The sequence below is a fragment of the Ruditapes philippinarum genome, unplaced genomic scaffold, assembly GCF_026571515.1.
Source record: "Ruditapes philippinarum isolate M1 unplaced genomic scaffold, ASM2657151v2 ctg5238_1_1_1_1, whole genome shotgun sequence".
NCBI lineage: Eukaryota > Metazoa > Mollusca > Bivalvia > Venerida > Veneridae > Ruditapes > Ruditapes philippinarum.
The window spans coordinates 18,077-41,979 of record NW_026857589.1 but is presented as its reverse complement, the minus strand read 5'-3'; positions in this window follow the sequence as shown (position 1 = coordinate 41,979).

Here is a 23,903-nt window from a genome sequence, read left to right as displayed (position 1 = left end):
TTCTTCAAACACTTAAAAAGTCATAAACTCAACTTACAGACATATGCGGGTATCAAAATAAAGCATGTCATTATTGCACTGTTGTGGCTTAATCGTATTTCAGGAAATATGACGGTCCTTTAGAATAATATAAAATTTAAGGTACTGCAATCATACATTCATGTAAGCTTAATAAACGATTTATTTTTTCACTATAACATCTAGTGCACCCTTTACAAAAATCTCAAAAAAACAAGGGCAGTCGTATTAAATATCAATGTTTCATTACATATTCTAGTTTGTTTGTTGTTGTTTTTTTTTTTTGTTTTTTGGGGTTTTTTTTTTGTTGTTGTTTCTTTTTTTATTTGTAGGTGCGTACTTATAAACATATAATGCTATCTTTTTCTAATTCATGTTTTTTCATAGCGTCATTTTTGTGAGAATGAAACATTGAGATGTTTTGATATATTGAATAAAATTTATCACATTGTATAGCACAACAGATATGAACAACTAATATTGCCATAAATTGTTTAGAGTTGACACATATTGACACACATATTTTTAGAATGTTTACTCGCTAATCTAAACTGATGTTTCTTAACTATTAGCAACGTTGTTTTGATTTCAAATTTCTTGCTTACTTGACTTTTCCTTTGCCATGATATTTTTATAGAATCCTAATTCTGAAACAAATATACCTTTTAATGCGTTTAGTATAAATTCTACGTGTGTCTCTTAAATTTTTATTATGACTTCGTCTATAGAAATATATATTTATTATCTGACCGAATTCATAAATTAACCTCGTCACTTCAGTAGTCATAATAAGTGTCATTGTTTACATTGTTCAACTTTTCATCAAGAATATTAGTACAATTACTGGCCTAAGTTCTGCTGCGAAAATGCGGATAAACTGCATGTATCCTCCCTACACTATTGAATCAGTTATTTTCCTTTAATTTTGGTTTGAAATTTGTAAAAAAAAATATGTGGGTAGATATGATATGCTTATTGCCTTACTAGGTAAAACTTATTACTTGTAATAAATAAGAATGTAAATTGAAAAATGTTATTTCCTTCGTAAAATAATTCTTCAGGAATCATAGGTTATAAAGCCTTGAGATAATAAACGACTATAAAGAGACAAATCGAGACAACTTTACACTTCATCATTCACAGAGCTTCCAAAATTTAGGTACAACCTTTTCAGCAAGGTTTCTACCTTTCAACATGTTACGAATACTGTGACCATTATATCAGGAATGCAAAATGGATCACATTCAGTACATTTATATGAGGTTATATTAAACTCATGGGCACCAATACAATATGATTGCTATAATCGCTCTGTATGTCTTCCTTGCATTGGTTTATCAATAGATAAGGTTGACACCTTATCTGTGACATGCAGGCTTCTTAGTCACTTATCCCCTTTCAAAAGTCCATTTTGTATAGTTCTGCCAATTGTTTCCTCTTTTCATGCATACAAATTCATTATCTTGGGGCCATATTTGTTTTTCATGCAAAGGCACGAAAGTGCCACATTGAACGTTTCATGATGACCGCCGTAGAACATATCTGTGGATGTTTCTTGATTCACTATCTCACAATGTTTGTTTTAGATGTTGGATTACCTTTAAGCCGGTGCTACGGGTGTTGATGGTAACTTGCACTTATTCAGTTTAAGTAACACAAATTAAGTAATATATATATATATATATATATATATATATATATTATATATATATATATATATATATATATATATATATATATATATATATATAATTATTTTCAATCAAGATAGAAATTTCAATTATAATCACTTTTTAAGGAGCTTAAAATAGTTCATGTCAGATGTGTCATGAGATACGTTTGTTTTTTACCAGTGCGATTGTCTGGCTTATTTTTACTAACAGAGACGTGCACAAAAGATTTTCATAGAAGTTTACATTTTTTAAATCTTATCCCTCATAGTTTATATGATGTTCACAACGTTAGGAGAAAGTAAAGAGAAAGTTTACACCAGTCATAGTATGCTTGACAAAAATTCAAAAGGTTACTGTCACGTTATTTCAAAATCAAGTTCTTTACTGTTTTAATGTCCTCTCGCTTTTAAATAATGATCTTTGTGTGAGACGCGAGACTTTTTTAACATTGATTGATAGCGTTTTAGATCATTCGTCTGAGTGGAGAATATTACGTATTCAAACGGCCTTCTCTGTCTCGATATTTATATATCCTTATATTACATTTACAAATAGTCAAATTTGCAGAATGAAAATGGAAGAATGTATTTAAAAATGCAAGGTCCTAGAATTTGAAAATACAAAACAGGAGGAATTAAATTGGTTATCACCAGTCTAAATTTTTAATTATTAATAACTGTACTTCAATTTCAATTACTTGCTCATTTCAGTGGCATATTATTCACATTTAAGCATACGTAGTGTAAGTTGAAAAATAACGCCGCAGAAGTAATGATATTGTTATAAGAAGTTACCCACGAATAAATAAGATATCGGGTGTTGATAATTAACAACCTGAACGTTAATTTTTATGACATCGGTAGCCGCGTTACAAGGCGTAACCCTATCTATTCATTCAGCCATAGTAAGTATGAGAAAGTCTAAGGACATAATATTATTCATAAGTTGGTGATCTGCTAACTATCCATCCTTCAAGATAATATTTTGTGATGAAAATAGAGCTCATGAAACTAATTTTTATAGAACGAACGGCTATAAAAAGATAAATCTAGAAGGCCAGTAAGATTTTCTGATGATAATTCAACAATTATGGAGATGCAAGTATTAAATATTTGAAGCTAAAAACAACTGTTTTTTTTTCTAATAATACTTCTTTTGCAAACGATTGACTTCAAAAAGTATTGTTAGGTTTATTCACTCCCTTCATTTTGCATCTTCCAATATGTACATGATTCTTAAGCAATTAAGATTATTTTTATACTAAGTAGAATCAAATAATTGTCCTGTAATCTAATTTTATTTTGCTTTAAAATTATGTTCGCGCTAGCATTTATAATCAACAGTGTATTAACGCCATAAGAGCTGCACGAGGTCAAAAAGCTTAAAAAAACATACATGTAATACATGTATTTGATTTTTTCCATAGAATAAATTAAGTATAATAAGGAAACGTACTAAAAATCTAATGAAAAATCGGTTTTTGTGCAACTCTTTCCCGAATTGAGTGAAAACCGTCGCAACGCTTTTCATGTTAAGGTTATTTTGAGCAATAAAAATGACTGTCTTGGGAAAATGTAGTGAGGGACTACAGACCTAAATTTGTACACAAATAGTTGGGGAAAATAAAACACTGTCATGTCAAACAAACCGCGGTGGAGTTTCGTTTAGGTTCTACCGAAAGTTTTCAAATATAAGACTGAAACCATGAAACAATAAAGTAGAAGAACTTGACAAACCTTAAGGTGTACCAGCATTTCAGTCTCATAAATTACAGACACTTATAAAATTAGCTTGAAATATTTGCTTCCGACATTTCCTAAAAAAGGTCAGGGCACTTCAGATTGATGAAAGTATGTTCAAGTAAATGACTCTTTGAGTGTTGTAAGAAGGAATCTGAGAAAACATTTGTGAAATTGCATCTTCAACCTAAATTATTCTGATCACAACGAAGTTGAACGTGTGTGCTGAGATTGAATAAGGAACGTAAGTTTACACAAGTCATGGTATGTTTGATAATAATTTAATAGGTTATGTAAAATATTTATAAGCCATCATTTTCCCAGTGAAATGTTTGTTTCTAAATTTCTACATATCATCCATTACGATTGCCTTGTTTGTCACTTGGATATGATTATTAAATCATGAAAAAATCTGTACGAAAACATAAAGTTATATTTGATTGTGTTTCTATTAATACTTTGAATAATAAAGATTTGAAACATATTTCGAGTCAGTTCAAAGGCATCATTAAAGCACTTATGTTGTTGTTGATATATACTCGTACTAGTATATATCAATTTCTAATCAGCATGCCTCCTGATTCATGTTTATTTTTATGGAATCTTTTTAAATATATTTAAAAATGGAATTTGGTTGAGAGAACAAAGAAAAAGTATTCCCCTTTTTAAGCAGCACTTGTCCATTATACCACATTACATGTACATTATAACTTAAATCTTAAAAATCTAGTAAAATAAAATTGTTTTACTTTGCTGAAATCTTAGTACATTTTCTTACGTTAAATTTTCTTTAAATATTTGGCTCACCTTGAGGCATGCAGCTTTAAAGTAATGTTGCATGAATTGGAAGAGGACACATAGAGATAAAGCAAGCCAATATGTTTTCCTTGCGTCAATTCTATCCTTAAGTTGTTGACATTATATTAGTATTTTTACACACTAATATAGGTAATTGTATAGGCTAGACATGCTCTTATATCATTAAAGGGATACTCGGGCAAATTAATGACAAAAATATTGAAATGATCTTATGTACTCAAATCAAGCTAAAATGACATTTCTGTATAAATTCTATATATTTTGGGTTTTAAGTGTAAAAATATCTATAAAAATAATATATGTTGAACGAAATCTAGACACTGACTGTATCACCGAGTAGTTTTTAAACAAGTCATGTGACTTGAACAAACCCTGGAAGTTACAGATATTGTGGATATTGTATGATTGAAACAAGTTTTAAAGAAGGCGTTTATTTGACATCTCTTAACGTTGCCAGAGTTCACTTTGACAACTATTGTGAAATCTTAACGCACTAACCTGACCCACGTGGGTCAAGTTAGGAAACCATCATTTCATTCTTTATAAGGAGAAAAGTTTTGTTCCTGTGACTGCCCAGTGTATTTGATTTGAGGACACCTACAGCATACTGAATGAAAAATACAAAAACAAAGAAATGAAAATTTTGCCTGTGTCTCCATTTAAGAATAATCGTTCAACTTGTTGTCTCCTTTATCATATAATATAGTATAGTTGCTTCGTCCTTAACCACCATTAACTATTCTATCAGTACGAAATATAAACTACTGCCAAGAAAAAGACGCATAATATTGTATTGCAATTTTTTTGCTTTATGTACAACTTCACTGCATTCAGGTCATATTTTAAAGACATATTACAACATAATTTTCAATATATTTGTTTTTTAAATCTCACTTATTTAGAAATTCAAATGTTGTTAGCCGTCCATTGCACCTGATTGTGCGATCTGTAGCTATTCTTGTGAAAGACGATATTATAAAATCCCCCAAAAACAAATCAGAAATAAACATTTATTCATAAATCATTTGGCCTAAAATAGGAAAATGTTTACAGAATTTTAGATATTGCTTAACCGGAAAATCGTTTGGTGACAGGAAGTGTTGAAATCAATTGATAGAAAACGCGACAAATAATAACGGTTCTGGTTTATCAGTGTAGAAAGTAATTCCATGGTAAAATTTGTTAAAGAACGTCATTTAAAAATATCTGAAACAATTATTTTTGAATGAATTCAAATGTCAATTATTTACATGAAACAGAAATACATTAATTTTCAAATAATCTCTACTCGGAACAAATTTATCTCATAAGCGTTTTAACTTCTAAACAAAAATGCTCTGCTTAAAAGATAATTGCTATAATATCGTAAAATTAAAATCTTTAATACAAACACGTGTTGGACGTTTTAGTGGTAAACAGTACTTGTCAAAAATATTTATTTACATTCTAGAAGATATTTTAACACTAAAATGTTTATTTGTGGTGTCAGTGTAATATATTTTACGACGAAAACAACATCTGTAATAAATTATGAGTATCTTAGATAGGTTCAGGTTAAGAAAACACTCACGGATTTCTTCATTTCGTTAGAGTTTAACATGAAGTGTACATATGCTTATGTGTTTGAAGTTGTCATGTTTTTGTTTACAAAATTCACATTCGTGAATCATATAATTATCTTATTCATTCGCATTCGCTTTACCAAAGCAAACTTTGAATTCAGACTTCAAATATAATCATCTTTTATGTCAAGATAATCTTACATGTAACTTGCTCTAGCATATAAGACAACGACTCAATGGGAGCATAAATTCAGTATAATTAAGCATTTTTCTTTGATTTGTTTTTATTTCAAAGATATTATTCATAAAGCATGGACAAATTCAAAATTAAAAAAACAAAACAAACAAAACAATTTACGTGAATAATTTTAAGAATGATTTAGTTTTCAACACGTAGAAATAGAGAACATCTTCTAGGACAAGAGAGAACTAGAAGTTATTTGAAGTTATATTTTTGCAATGAGTAAAAAAAACACAAAATAAATTAAAATATTGAATCAGATATAAAATGTTGCTTGGCATATCTCCATGACATTGATATATCAATGAATAAGCTTTGATACCAGACAAATCAGAATATCCAGTTGAGTTAATTAGAGATAAAGAATAACATGATGACAAGCATTGAACAAACATTTTCGTCCAATCACTCACGTTTAATTTCACCTATATTGCCTTTATGTTCTCTAACTTTGAGCGGAATAGAAATGCGTTAGCCTCGATAGCATACATATTAATTACCTGTTTGTCAAAACATACCGTTCGGAAGTGATTACATTTTGTTTGTTTGTTGCGCATGTTCTTCATTGGATAAAATTTGAGATACAGGCAAAATTTTCATTTCTTAGTTTTGAATTTTTTCATTCCTAATTCTGTAAATGCCATCGAAACGAATATATTAGACAGTCAAAGGAACAAAACTTTTCTCCATATAAAGACTAAAATGGTGGTTTCCTAACCTGACCCGCGTGGGTCAGGTTAGAGCGCTAGGATTTCACAATAGTTGTCACAGCGAACTCTGGAAACGTTAAAGAACATGTCAAATGAATGATTTTGACTTGTTTCAATCATACAATATCCACAGTATCTGTTAATGTAACTTCAAGGATTTGTTCAAGTCACCTGACTTGTTTTAAAACTATTCGGTGATTCTATTGGCGTCTAAATTTTGTTCAACATAAATAGATATATTTATGTTTCAAATCCAAAATATATAGAATTTAAAGAGAAATTCATGCTGAAACTTTTAGAAATGTCATTTTAGCGCGAGTTGAGTACAAAAGATCATTTAAATATTTTTGTCATTATTTTGCCTAAATATCCCTTTAATAATGAAAAGGTAAACAAAAATAAAGTTAACCTTTTCTTAATTTGAACCGTGGCACAAGTACAATAATAATAGTTCAAAAATACACGTGTTCCAAAAAATATATATTATATATTTGTTGATAATTTTTAAATCGAAGGCGGATGAAATAGATGATGACGTGCAGTGAAAAATGAAATTAATTTACACTTAAGTATCTCTTTCTTTGGATCAAACTTATAACCATGATTTATTGACAATAACTATATGATATGACAATAACCATGACAGTACTATAATTGTATTTAGTATGACCAGGCATGCATTTATGTCATTAAATATAATTGCTTCTAAGTTTTACTTCCTTTATAAATAACAAAAGTCCATGTTTCGTACAGACAATAAAATACTGTTTCGTTTAGATTTTCCATTTAGTCACATAGAAAATTGAATTGTTTGGATTAATACGTTCGGAGCAATATTTTTTTATTTATTTATTTATTTATTTTTTTTTTTTTTTTTTTTTTGGCTGATGTGTTTTTCATCTTAGCCTATTTCTAAAGCTGTTGACAAGAAAAGAGCTAGTTCTTGATTTTTTAAACAAATAACTATGGTGCCACCTTTCGAAGTAGACAACATAAAAACATTTATCTTCGCAGTTTTCATTCAGAAATATTTTACCTTTGAGCACTGTTCCAATTTACAAATTGCATTGCAAGCAGAAATGCACAGGACGTATTAATGTTGTTTTAATGGTGTCAAATCAAACTTTATATGCTGCCACATCTCAGTATTAGATACTTCTAGATACCATTTTGATTCTCCACAAAGTTTACAACAGGAACACAATTCATTGTTTAGATTTCTTCGGGGAAGGTTTGTAATGCCATTTGAAATTGTTTCAATACTATCTCCGTTTCCTGCATTATTACATAATCCCATTACTTGAAATGCATAATAAATTCTTCGAAACACTTGAGAACTCATAAACTCAACTCACGAACATATGTGGGTATCTTAATATAGCATGCAATTAAAACACTGTTGTGGCTTTCATCAGTCATAATTATTATGGGAAATAATAAAAGACGATCTTTCAAAATACTATTTTATTTAAGGCACTGCAAACATACATTAATATTAGCTAAATATACAGCGTACATCTTATAACCTATGTTATGAATGTGTTCACAGTTATTGTATAATGTCATCTAAGAAATGTTTATATAATATAATATTAAGCATATTATGTCTAATTGAATGATATTCTACAATGTTTAGAGCCGCTGTATTTACTTGCCAGAGGTATGTTTTACTTTTGCATAGCTCTTATGGTCCCTTCAATATGCTGTATTATATCATAATGTCTATTTTTTCGTTTAATATATACATGATATAGTATATCTGAGGAAAATCCATCAAAATAAAGCATAAGATAAAACTGTTGTTTATAAAATAATATATTTATTGTCTGAAAGTGTGAAAATGGTTTAGCAACTTATGTACTGCCACAAAGGAACACACATTTAAAAGCAGGGTATCTCGTTTCTACTTGACAATGTACTTGTAAAACATTATCAGTAGGAACATTGAACAATCGTCATATTTATGTTAATGAGTTATTTCTTAAATATTCAGTATTTGCTCCATAAAGGGGACAGGTTTATCAATAATATAGGTTGTTTGGATATGGGATTTATCAGCAATAAACGTCACGTTGAAAAGGGCCAATTTGGATGCTAGTGCTTTCACTCTTTTTTCTATTTTTTTATCTTCTCCATTAAATCACAAATGTTATATCGAATTATAGATTATCAATGCCTGACATTAAAACAAAAGCAATGTAATCAGAGAATATTTTATGATAAAATACATAAGACAACGTGTTTAACGCGTACTTTTTAAGCCAAACATGAAATCTCGTGTGTTTTCTTAAACTTTTTTTTTTTTAAAGAGAAAAAAAATGATAATTCCAATTGATTTTGTGTTAATTGCTTCACTGTTAGATAATAGCTTATACTCATTGCTTGATATATATTTAGCATAGACAAGGAGCTGTAATATACAATCTAAAACTGTTTCTCCGCCATTATGTCTAGAATACAAAGATACATATTCTGAAAAGGGCTCTACGTCTATAGAAAAAGTAGATTTTATTAACCGATCGAATTCATCAATCAACCTCGTCACTTCAATAGTCATAATGATAATCGTCATTGAATGTGTTCAAGATTTTTATCGAGAATATGAGCGAAATAACACATCAAAATTATTCTGCGAATAGTGCATGTATCCTCATTGTACTATTGAATACATTATTTTTATTTGTTTGGGTCGTCAGACCAAACAAATAATGGTAGCGAAATTTCAGAGTCTAATGCTGTTAATTGCACATGCCGAAAGTAGCCCACTTTTTTGAAGCGGTTACTTCCCTTTATATGTACACTAACGCCGAAAAATTCAGGGGAGATCACTGCGTAAAGATGGTCAAAGACAAGCGCATTAATTTCCAAGCAAATTAATTTCTGAATGGTCGAAGATTTCAAATATTGATTTATTGAATTTTCTGATCGAAAATAAGTAAATACAAAGCGGACATTCAATCTCTGACACAGAAGTTTAAGACAAACCTAACAACAAGTATTTCTCAAAACAGCTTAAAACTAGCGATTTAAAAGAAAGAAATATTTTTATTTTGTTACAAATATCCAACAAATTACAACGAATTTAAAGTTTAAAAATAACGTTGGCTTATAGAATTGTCAATAAATGCACAATCACAAATTACGCGGATGAATATGATTTTATCAAAGAAAATACTATTTTTAGCGATGTCGATTACCGAATACTACACAAACTGAGTAGTGGAATATATAGATTCTACATGTCGGACTGTTTGGGCGAGAAGATTTTCGCTAAATTATTTACTTCTGATCAATTTTAAACAACAGGTTTATCCTGAACAAAATACCTCGAAATTAATAAGGATTACAAACCCGAAATGCAATGGAAGTTCTAAATTTAGAATGACTTGATGTTATTCAGACATTGCTAGTATATCTTCTCCGTGGTGCAGGGGTAACGCGCTCGCTTCGTGAGTGAGAGGTCTGGGGTTCAAATCCCAGTCGAGGAAAGTTTTATTTTTTAATTCTTTTTTAAGTGTCTTTGTTAAGAAAGTAGCCATGATATGCAAGGATAAAGTGTGGCTGTCGTAAAAAAATGAACATAAATGATTTTTTGATGCAACTCTAGATATGCAGAATTCCGTATGTATCAAACTCTGGTGCCTTGCAAAATGAATTATAATACATAAAAATAAACTTATACAGTTAAATACATACAGATATACAGTACGATTTAGATTGCAAAGATCAGAAAATACCACAGAACTTGCAGACCTTTGATTCTTTATTAATACACATGCTTAAAGTAAGCTCCAGGATTATTTACATCTGTGTTAAACAAGAGTTAAAGTCGTTACAAGCCCTAATTTTTCTTCAGGCCGTTCACATAAAAATTCACCGTGGCTGAAGGGTTTTCGCGCTCGCTTAGGAAGCCTGAGGTCTGGAGTTCAAATCCCAGTAAAGGCAACTCATTTTTTTTTCTCAAATAGTTTAAGTCAAATAAACATTGGATTAAATATCAGTGTTGCATTTAGTCTTATAGCCAATTTACTACAATTAAAACGTTGGAAAGCATTGGTGGCAAATTCAGCGCCTTCAGTGCTTTGATTTTAAGTTAGGTTTGAAATTTTTGGTCTAGGGTTATATAGGATATGCCAGCCACCTTACTAAGAAAACATTAATTAAATGTACTAATATTATTAAGATTGTTAACTAACAAGATTTGTTTTCCTTTGAAAATAAGTTTTCAGGAATCAAAGGTCAATGAGTCTTTAAATAATAGCAAGCTATTAAAAGACAAATGCAGGTGACTTAACTGTCAAAATGTGATGTCCGATGTCAATATAATTATCAACTAACTGTTCTGTTGAAATAAATTCTTGAATAACGTTTGAAAACTTAAATTAATGATATTTCAAACGCTCAATTTGTCTATCATTCAAATTTTTATATTCATTATATAAAACGATTTTTTTAAACATTTAACTAGGCAAAGATTAAATATTTGACGTTAAGTTATTTTAAGTGCTTTACAAACATAAGGTCAACAAACACTATTTATCAAATTATGATCCCAATAGATGTTATTATCATTGATTGATATATATTTAGCGTCCTAGACAAGGAAGTTTTTAAAAAAAAATCTCAGAATTGTTTCTCCGTCATTATGTTTAGAATACAAAGATACATTTTCTGATAAGACTACGTCTATAGAAAAATTAGATTTCATTTGCCGTCACTTCAATAGCCATAATGTGTCGTCATTGAAACTGTACAACTACTTTATCGAGAATATGAGGTGAAGTTACAGGTCTGAATTCTTATGCGGATAAAGTGCACGTGTCCCCCTGTACTATTGGATACATTATTTTTTATTTTAGGTTTGAAAACGAAATGTTGTTGTTTTTCCGGGGGTATATAGGATATACCAGTCGCCTTACTTGGAAAACATTGATTAATTGTACTAATCAAGAATGTAATTTTTTTCCTTCGAAAATTAGTTTTCAGGAATCAGAGGTCATGACGCCTTTTAAATAATTGCTAGCTATAAACACAAACAAAATTAATGCAGGTGGCTTTCTTGTCAAAATATGATGAAAGATGTCAATACAATTATCAACCAGCTGTTTTATTAAAATGAATTCTTGAAAAGCGTTTGAAGACAGCATGTAATGACATTTCAAACGTTTAACTTGTTTATAATGCCAACTGTTTCATTCATTTTATAAAACGAGTTTTTATCTAATTGAAATAGAGGTTATTATATAAACTTTCATTTTTAATTTTCTTTGGGATTTCTTTCACTTTCATGTCTTCAGAGTGATAAATCAAGTTGATGTATGTTTCTATCCCCGAAAACGTCTTAAATATCTTGATAGGCCATGACATGCGTATTGAAACAGAAGAATTTACGCCAAACAAATTCATCTGATAAAAACTCTATTTTACATTACTTCGTTTTATAGTATGAAAAATCAAATTAATTAAATATTACCCGGGAACTTTATAAAATTACAAACTCATTTATAATTTTGAAAGTAAATTTTGGTTTTCAATTATTTGTTTGACATAATATTATAAAAATAGATACGAAAATATACTTTGTTTTTGGTAATGTTTAACATAGAAACATCCGAAAGAAAAAAGGTATAAAAGTAATATGAAACTAAATCGGATTAGCACGGCAACATAAACCGTTGACCAGTTTACATATGATAAGCATTTCTGTCCATAACATTACGTTGCTTTGTTTCATCAAAATGCACTGACCTAATTGTAAATTAAATGACAAACATTAAATGTACAACACGTTTTTGAATTTAGTTTAAAAGTGTCAAATAAAACTTAATATGAGCAAATGCTTTTGTAAGGTAACATTGTATTTGTTTTCAATTTACTTGATTACAGGAAAACATATATGACATTAGATTACTTCGTGTAATTCTTTTATGCATTTTTGATTTCTATTTAAAAATAGCTTTGTTTGTTTGTTTTGTTGGGTTTTTTTTGTTGTTGTTGTTTTTTTAGGGGGGGGGGTTTGTTTAATTTGTTTTTTATTTGTTGTTTTTTGTTGTTGTTGTTCTTGTTGTTAGTTTTTTCTTCGTTGTATTTGTTGTATCTTCGTGATCTCAAAACTAGCATTTCTAATTTGAATTTGAAAAAAAAAACACTTTGAAGGTTTCAAATCATTTGCATAACTTATGAGCAGGTAAAGTGTAAAATATGGCTCGGCATATCTCCTTGGTTTCGACCTATCTATAAAATAGGATGTTTAGATATTAAATATATAATAATATTGGTTCAAAAGAACCAATTTTGATAAATTTCACTCCTTTTAACAGGCGATCGTTTACTCAAGTTTTTCCTCCTTCTCGGTCATTTTCTTTTATTATATTTTTACAAAAGTCCCTTTAATTATGTTGTCTGTTTGCCTGTTAAACAATGCTAGTCAAAACTGATTTATATTGCTACATAATCAAGCTAGAACAAAAATAATAAAATGAACAATTAGTCGAAGATCATTTAATGTCTAGACAGATAAAATTTTCGGTTTTTGATTTTAGGTTGTTTGTTAGATAGTGTGTATCTAGCGCTTCGAGTATTATGCGAAAATCTAAAGACAGTAATGTTGCCAAAATCTTACAACAATCATGATTTAAATTGCTTTTGTGCTTATGATTTGATGGTCAACAATCGTACCCCTATCTTTTCTCAGATCGAATGCACCCCATCTTCTCGCTATAAAATAATAATCTATGTGTTAGTTACGAGACTGATATTCATTGATTGAAAGATATTAAACACAGCCGCTTGAGAAGAGATAATCAAGTATTATAAACAAGTGTAGATTTATTACTCCGTCAGTTTGTCTCGGAGACAAAAACACCTTTGTTTGATATTGAATAAGTCTATAGAATGTGTATACTTCCTTCATTACCCGACCACATTTATAAATCGATCTCGTCTCTTAGTAATAGATATAGTAAATGAAATGAGTTGGTAACGAGGATATAAATCAAGGGATGTTTCTGCTAAAAAAATTGGCGAGACAATTTTTTGCTGAAACATCCCGAGATGTCACCTAGCCAGTGTTATATCCTCGTAACTAACGAGTATCATATACTATAACTGTTTCATCGCAATGTCAAAATGTTTTGGTTTTTTGTAACAGAAATCAGGGAAGTAAATAAATAAATAAGTGAATAAATATATCGTAAGCTACGTTACAGCTATACATTTGTTATTGGGCATAATTGTTACCCCTGCCCTATTGGAGCCTCTCTGAAAAAATAATCACTGATATATACTAGGTGCAAAAAAACTCAACTGATATATTTATAAGTTTTTTTCCTATATGAAAATATACATTATGATATGTATATATATGTTATCAATACAGTTTTCAAATGTTCATTGGAAGTGAACTGAGGTAGAAAAAACAAAGAAAACGTTCGAAACCATGCGATAAATTAGGTATTTTAATTTTCATTATATAAACGTGTTTCAATAATATATAAGCGAAATTTGAAATACGAGGTAATTTGAATCTTGAAATAAAAGACAGTTATAAAAGGGCAATGCATGACAGACAATATTTTCTATCTGTGCTTCAAATCAATATTCAAAGTATGTTTAGGTTTTATTCATAATGAATCACGCTTGCTTTCGGTAGTAAATGAGATAGGAGAAATAGCTGCTGTACTGGCAAAATGATGCAAAGTTTGATTTACGACTTTACAATAAAATAATCAACCAGCTATCTTATTAGAAACGCCTTAATAACGTTTAAACACTGACATATAATGACATTTTAGGCGTCTCAGGTCATTTGTCACGCCATCGTTTGGTTCATAGTAGAAAGCCATTTATTTGCTCACATTAGAAATAATACTTAATACTCAAAGTTAATTCTAGTTACTCCCCATATAAACGGTACATGTATATCGTCAACATTTTTTCACTGCCTTTTCTAAAGCAACATAATTGATTGTTAAATCGTTTTAATGTAGTTGGAACTTAACATTTTAATCCCATTATTTCAACAATATTATTGCTGCAAGATGCCATGCTTTTTTATAGCATGTGGTTTTTCACCTTCCTTTAAATCTACCTTTACTTCTATTTTGGCAGAGCAAAGTGGGTGGCTGAACTGTTAAGGTGTTCAATACCTTTTAACCAGTGATGGGTCCGCATTCATTAATGAATTTTGGAATATATCCTGTCAGATGTGATAGTTTTGTGATTCAGAATTCTTTTTTTTTTTTTGCATATCAATTCATACAATATTCCTAACAATGTGATTTTATTACATAGCCCAAATTTGGTGTCTTAGTTTATGATGGAAGTATGTTTACCGTTTCGCGCGGTTACTGTCACTTTGAAAGTTTAAAGTGACATTATACCCATCCAAGGGTATATATTGTGAGTGAACATTGAAAGTCAAAATAAATTTACATTTTGCCATAATCTCTTTCAGTTATATAAATTATAAATATACTTCTCATGAACGACAAATAACTCATGTGGCTGAAGGAATTAACCTGTAATTTTCAATTTATATTTAAGGCAGATTTATGTTTTAACCTTAACACTTTCCAAAATCAACTCTTGGTCAATCACTATTGAAACATGTGGTCAATTCAGCTCAACTAAATAATGAAAGAAGAGGTCTTGCAGATTGCATTACAGTTAGTTTTGTGTGAAGTACGCAAATGTTCGCGTGCTGGCAGTTATCACTTATAACTTTGATGGAATGTGTTTCTAACGAAACTTCGGAAACATTTTTTTATATTAATATATATTTTGTCTGCATTCTAAAAACAGCTATTATAGTGGATTAGCCCTCTAGAGTCCTGTGTTATTTATTTTACTTTACAACAAAATAACACAAAGCAAAATGTGTTTCAGGCTCCAGAAAAAAAGACAACAGTTCAAGAAGAAATTTAAACATGCAATAAACGGACATTTTTCAGCAATTTTGTTTGGGCTTCATTCTGTGAATGTCGCATTGCATTGTTTATTTTGTTCTCGTATACTTGCATTTATAGTATAGCTTACAAATTTGAAAATTTTTACATTTTTCCTATAATTTACGTCTGTATTACCACTTCCAAATAAAAGATTGGAACAAGATCAATACAGTTCCAAGTTGTTCTACTAACCTAATATGCAGCAAATGGAGAATATAACTAATATATTGCTCGGCACGTCTCCGTGCAATATGTTTCTAACGTAACATTATAGCTGAGATAATGTGCACGCCAGCTATTTTGGTAAATTAATTTATAATGAAATTTTGCCTAGTGTTATCATTCAGTTGCTTTTGTTTCCGATGTCTGTATTATGTTCTTTTGCGTTGAATATATTTAGAATGGAAACAAATTACAATGGTAAGCTTTATGTGGTGATATCTTATAAATAATTAAGTGGAAAATTCAATTTGTGTCGTATCATAAATTTCAGGATATTTTGAAATTCTGTAATGTTACATATTTAAGAGATATTTTATTTTCACCGTTTTCCTGAAAGCATATTTATAGATGTAAATGAAGTAAGTTAAAATATAAATTCGAACAATGCTAAGATAAATATATAATACAATAAACTGGAATAAATGGCACGAAAAAGGAATAAATATAAAGACCAACTCTTTTATTTCCTTGATTTATTATAAATTTAAAATAGCAAAAACAAATTCTAAAACGAAAATCATTATATTATTTATATACCATGAGTTGATTTTAGCTATTACAAAATATGTAAGAAACTGTATAGTTCAATCCCTCAAGTCCCTATGTTAATAAAGCGGATGTTCTGATGAAGTAAAAAAAAAATATAGTCACAAAATCAGTTCCAGTATAAACTACAATTGACTGCATCGATTCTTGATAAAACTATTGGCACCATCAAATGTGAAATCCTCTCTAATTATATTAAAATACATTTATTGGAAATTAACATTAAAAGCAGTTTATATTTGTATATAAGTTTATATTCGTCTCCAACTACCGAAGATTTTAACACACACATTTAATGCGCTGAATTCAAAGAAACAAATAAATGCCAATTTGTGATCTAGCAATAAGTGCTACTTTTGATCTATGGAATCAGATAAAGAATATATTGAACTTTTGATATGGAATGGTCAAATATCACAGGAGGTTTAATTGAACAAACTTTAATCAGTTTCATTCCTTTAAGTGTATGAAATAGTCTTAAAGTATGAATGTTTCCGCTATTATAAGCATATGTTTTATATTATATATTATTATATTATTATATTATATAAATACCACATGACTTGTTCAATAACAAATATAATACAATCAATCCTAAAAAAAAAGATTCTAGCCTATCTTGGATTATTTGATTATAATTGAAAAGAAGCACTATTAATACAAGACAAACTATATTATTTCAATAACAAAGTTCAAATTTTATTTAGTCCGACGCGTTAACCACTCGGCCATATAATGTTTTTTTTTTCAATTTAATAGAAGTTTCTTAATAGCGTTAGCGTTTACAAATCGCAATTCGCAATTAACGACATTTAAATGTTACAAAATTCATTCTGAAAGACAATGTTTACATTCAATTATTCGACATATTAACGAAATATGGAAATATCCTTAAGTTTGGTTTTTCATGATAATAATAACATGGAAACTTTCGAATGTAAAAATTGTACTAAAGTGATATGAAACAATCCGTATTTGAGTGCCAACATTAATCGTATATATCATCCCCCTTATCATTTACAGATCGCCTTAAAAGAATAAAGTATGTACATCCTTTTGAGCAGGCGTTCCAACTTCCGACCTCTAAATTTACATGTATTAAGTAGTGAAAGTTATTTCAAGAGAAAAAAGAAAAAAATGGCAGCTATATTTAACTGATGAACACCTACCTCCGCAATGTAATTGCTATAATACATTGCCCTGCACGTATCTTTAGCATTGGTTTATCAATAATAGGTTGAGATATCAGATATTAAGCAATCCCTGATATTAAGATGATTAAGTTATATAAAAACAGTAAGTTGACAAGACCGCCATTTTATGGGTATCACTATTTATCACATTTTCTGATATTTCTAATATTCTCATTTTTCTATATTATCTTCTTTTATTTGTAGGAGAACATTAATTACATCAGTTTGTTAAGATAAGCCTCTTTTGAAAGTAATAATTATGTTCTTTGGAAACTGCGTCACAGTGGGCTAGAACAAAATTTTAACATTCTTAATGGTCTGTTTAACGCTTTAAGTTTCAAAATAATAACGCATACAGTCATCAATTGAGGAAGCAATATTGTGAGATAGATGATAATTTTTTATCAGTGCATTTATCACGCTTATTATTATTATTTATCACGCTTATTATATCCAACGTAAATGTTAACAACGCGTATTCCTTTAATCTTACATTTTCAGTTTCTGTCCCTCATAGTTTATAAGATGTTTTACAATATTGTGAAAAAGTAATCATACATTTCTTAAATCAAGTTATTTTTAATGATTCAAGATCCTCTCACCATTACATGATGATCTTTGTTTGAGATACGAGACTTATTAACATTGATTGATAACTTTTTAGATCATTCGTCTAAGTGGAGACTATAAAGTATTAAAACGGCCTTCTCTGTCTCGATGTTTATATAATACAAGAGACTAGAATACTACAACAAAAACAAATAGCAGGAATAAGATAGAGTGTCACCACCCAATGTTTCAGTTATATGCACATTAATTTCAAACATTTCCTTAGATCAATGGGAGATTATTAACATATAAGCATGGACATCTTCAAAATTAAACAAAACAAACAAAACAATTTATGTGAATAATTTTAAGAATGATTTAGTTTTCAACACGTCGAAAGTACATCTTCTAAGACAAGTGGGAACTAGACGGAAATAATTATTTGAAGTTATATCTTTGCAATGAGTAAAAACACAAAATAAATAAAAATATTGAACAGATATTGAATCAGATATAAAATGTTGCTTGGCATATCTTCATGGCATTGATTTATCAATAAATAAGCTTAGATACCAGACAAATCAGCAAATCTAGTTGAGTTAATTAGAGATATAGAATAACATGATGACAAGCATTGAACAAACATTTTCGTCTAATCACTCGCGTTTAATTTCAGCTGTATCGCCTTCATGTTTTCTAACTTTAAGTGGAATAGAAGTGCGTTATATTCAGTACCTGTTTGTCAAAACATACCGTTTGGAAGTGTTTACATTTTGTTTGTTTGTTTTTTTGTTGTTGTTTTTCTTTTTGCATCTGTTTCTAATTCGACCTTGAACAAAAATGTTAAATAAAACCAGTTTTCTTAATCAAAACTGTTGTGTTTCTATCTTATTTTCCTCAAAACGTTTCTTGCGCATGTTCCTCATTGGATACAATTTGTTAATAACTAAAAGGTAAACAAAAATAAAGATAACTTTTTCTTAATTTGAACCGTGGCGTAAATACAATTTATAAGAGTTCTTAAAAATCCGTGTCCGACAATATAGTTGTTGATAAATAGAAGTCGGATGTAATGTAGGATGACGTGCAGTGAAAAATGAAATTAATTTACGCTTAAGTACCTCTTTCTTTGAATCAAATTTATAGCCATGAGTTATTGACAATAACTATATGATATGACAGTAACCATGGCAATACTATTGTATCTGTATGACGAGGCATGCATTTATGTCATTGAATATTATTGTTTCTAAGTTTTACTACCTCAATAAATAACAAAAGTCCCCGTTTCGTACAGACAATACTATTTCGTGTAGATTTTAACATTTAAAATTGAATTGTTTGGATAAATACATTCGGAACAATATTTTTTTATTTTTTTTTGGCTAATGTCGTGTTTTTTCATCTCAGCCTTATTCAAAAGCTGTTGATTTGATGTATGGCAAGAAAAGAGCAAGGTCTTGATTTTTTAAACAAATAACCTATGATACCACCTTTCGAAGGAGACAAAATAAAAACATTTATCTTCACATTGATCAGCAAATGTTTCGTTCAGAAATATTTTATCTAAAAGCACTGTTCTAATTTACAAATTTGCCTGACAAGCGGAAATGCACAGGACGTATTAATATTCTTTTAATGGTGTCAAATCAGCACTTTATATGCTGCAAAATCTCGGTATTAGATACTTCTAGATACCATTTTAATTCTCCACAAAGTTTACAACAGGAACACAATTCATTGTTTAGATTTCTTCGGGGAAGGTTTGTAATGCCATTTGAAATTTTTCAATATCATCTCCGTTTCCTGCATTATTACATAATCCCATTACTTGAAATGAATAATAAATTCTTCGAAACACTTGAGAACTCATAAACTCAATTCACGAACATATGCGGGTATCTTAATATAGCATGCCATTAAAACACTGTTGTGGCTTTCATCAGTCATAATTAATATGGGAAATAGGACGATCTTTCAAAATACTATTTTATTCAAGGCACTGCAAACATACATTCATGTAAGCTTAATATACAGCGTACATCTTATAACCTATGTTATGAATGTGTTCACAGTTATTGCATGATGTCATCTGAGAAATATTTATATGATATAATATTAAGCATATTATGTCTAATTGAATGATATTCTGCAATCTTAAGAGCCGGTATATTCACTTGTCAGATGTATGTTTTACTTTTGAATAGCTCTTATGGTCCCTTCAATATGATGTATTATATCATTATTTCTATTTTTTCGTTAATATATAGTATATCTGAGGAAAATCCATCAAAATAAAGCATAAGATAAAACTGTTTATAAAATAATTTATTTATTGTCTGAAATTGTGAAAATGGTTTAGCAACTTATGTACTGCTACAAAGGATCACACATTTAAAGCAGGGTATCTCGTTTCTACTTGACAATGTACTTGTAAAACATTATCAGTAGGAACATTGATTCAATCGTCATATTTATGTTAATGAATTAGTATTGCTCCATAAAGGGGACAGGTTTATCAATAATATAGGTTGTTTGGATATGGGATATATCAGCTATAAACGTCACGTTGAAAAGGGCCAATTTGGATGCTAATGCTTTCACTCTTTTTTCTATTTTTTATCTTCTCCATTAAATCACAAATGTTAAATCGAATTATAGTATTCAATGCCTAACATTAAAACAAAAGCAATGTAATCAGAGAATATTTTATGATAAAATACATAAGACAACGTGTTTAATGCGTACTTTTTAAGCCAAACATGAAATCTCGTGTGTTTTCTTAAACTTTATTTTTTTTAAAAAAAGAGAAAAAAAATGATAATTTCAATTGATTTTGTGTTAATTGTTTCACGGTAAGATACTAGCTTGCTCATTGCTTGATATATATTTAGCATTGAGAAGGAAGGGTTATATACAATCTAAAATTGTTTCTCCGCCATTATGTCTAGAATATAAAGATACACTTTCTGATAAGAACTACGTCTATAGTAAAAGTAGATTTCATTATCGAACTGAATTCATACTTCATTAGTCATAATGAGTGTCGTCAAACTGTTCAACTACGTTATCGAGAATATGTGCGAAATAACAGATCAAAATTATTTTTCGGATAGTGCACGTATCCTCCTTGTACTATTTAATACATTATTTTTTTAAGTTAGGTTTGAAATTTGAAAACGAAATGTTTATATAGGATATACCAGCCGCCTTACTTGGAAAACATTGATTAATTGTACCAAATTAAGAATGTAATTTTTTCCTTCGAAAATTAGTTTTCAGGACTCAGAGGTCATGACGCCTTTAAATAATTGCTAGCTACAGACGAACAAAATTGATGCATTCAAACTGTTCAACTACGTTATCGAGAATATGAGCAAAATAACAGATCAAAATTGTCTTGCGGATAGTGCACGTATCCTCCATGTACTATTTAATACATTATTTTTTAATTTAGGTTTGAATTTAAAAAAGAAAGTTTTTGTCTTGGGTTATATTGGATATGCCAGCCACCTTACTAAGAAAGCATTAATTAAATATACTAATTAAGATTGTTAACTAACAATATTTTTTTCTTTGAAAATAAGTTTTCAGGAATCAAAGTCAATGCGTCTTTAAATAATAGCAAGTTATTTAAAGACAAATGCAGGTGGCTTAACTGTCAAAATGTGATGTACGATTGCAATAAAATTATCAACCAGCTGTTCTATTGAAATAAATAAACGTCGTGAATAACGTTTGAAAACCTAAATTAATGATATTTCAAACGCTCAATTTGTCTATCATTTCAATTTTAACATTCATTATATCTTTACATTTAACTAGGCAAAGAATTAATATTTGACATCAAGTTCTTTCAAGTGCTTTACAAACATAAGGTCAACATAAGGTCAACAAAACACTATTTATCAAATTATGATCCGAATAGAGGTGATTATTCATTTTTCATTTTATTTGGAATTTTCTTCATTTCCACGCCTTCAGAGTCATAAATCAAATAGATGTATGTTACTTTCCCTGAAATCATTTCCTCAATATCTTGAAAGGCCATGCCATGCGTTTTGAAACAGTACAATTTACGCCAAACAGATTCATCTGATAAAAAACTCTATATTACGTAACTTTGTTTTGTAATATCAAAAATGAATTCAATATTACCTGGGAACTCAAAAATAAAATTACATATTAATTACTTTGAAAGTTAATTCTTATTTTAAATTTGTTTGACACATAAAGTAGATACGAAAATGTCCTTTGTTATGATAATGTTTCACATGGATACATCCGGAGAGAAAACACGTACAAGTTAACCGAATGAGCGCGGCAACATCAATTGTTTAAGGGAGACAACCCAATGCATTGTCTCTACTTTAAAGAGTATTCAACTAGGCTAGAATTACTGTCAACTGCATTGAAACTGAGGAGCGTGGGTTCAATTCCCAGAGGCAACTATTTTCTTTCTTTTTTTCTTTCTAAAATTATCTATGTTTGTTAGATCCCTTATTTTAAAAAAAAATTTTATTTTAATTATATAATTATTGTTTTTATATTTATTTGCTAAATAAAGCCAAATTTAATATGAAAACAATATTTTTAATGTTGAAGAAAATAAGAATAAGAACTACACAATACAGGTATTTCATAATTTGCAAGATCAACCAATATACTTTAAAAAGAAATTAGGCAATTTTTTTTTTTTTGTGATTAATTTAAGGGAAATTTTGAATAAGGTTTTTTACATAGGGGAATAACAAATAAATGCTAAAAGTGGGTGGGGTAGGTAAAGTATTTTATACATATTAAAATATTTTGTTATCAAACAATTATTTTGCCCGAGTAATTTGTTACCTGAATATAATTATTTGTTTCTTAACAATGAGCAATAGGAAAACATTTTTTATAATGGTAATATTGTAGATTATTTAGAGTTTCCTCTTTTCTGGAAAAATGCCCTTCTAGCAGCAAAATGTTAGTTCAGAAAAAAAATGTTCATAACTAATAAACCACACGATTTGCATACAAGTGACATTTAAGGCATATAACTGTCATATGTTGTCATATTTACAGTTCTTTATGGTGCCCATTATAGCTGGTCTACCTTAACGTTTACGATGATGACAACGTATTAACATTTGATAAGCAATTCTGTCCTTAACCATGTATTGCTTTATTTTTTTCCAAATGCACTGACCTAATTGCTTATCAAATGTTAATAAGTTGTCATCATCGTAAACTTTAAGGTAGACCAGCCATAATGGGCACCATAAAGAACTGTAAATATGACAACATAAATTACACATAAATGTACAGCACGTTTTTTAATTTATTTCAATGATGTCATATAAGACTTAATATGAGCAATTGCTTCTTTAAGATATAGTTGTAATTCTCGATATAGCTGATTACAGGAAAACACATATGACATTAGACTTCGAATGTTTGTTGTTTTTGTTTTTTTTTTTGATGTTTTTTTTTTGTTGGGGTCTTTTTTTTTGCATTTTTGAATATTAAAAAGCATCTTTATTGTTTATTTGCTCTTTTGGTTTTTATTCGTTTTTTCTGTTGTTTCGTTGTTTGTTTGTATGTTCCGATTTTTACGATCTCATAACTAGCATTTCTTATTTGAATTTGAAGAAATTGCTGAACCACTTTCCTAAACCACATAGAAGGCTTGATCAGAAGA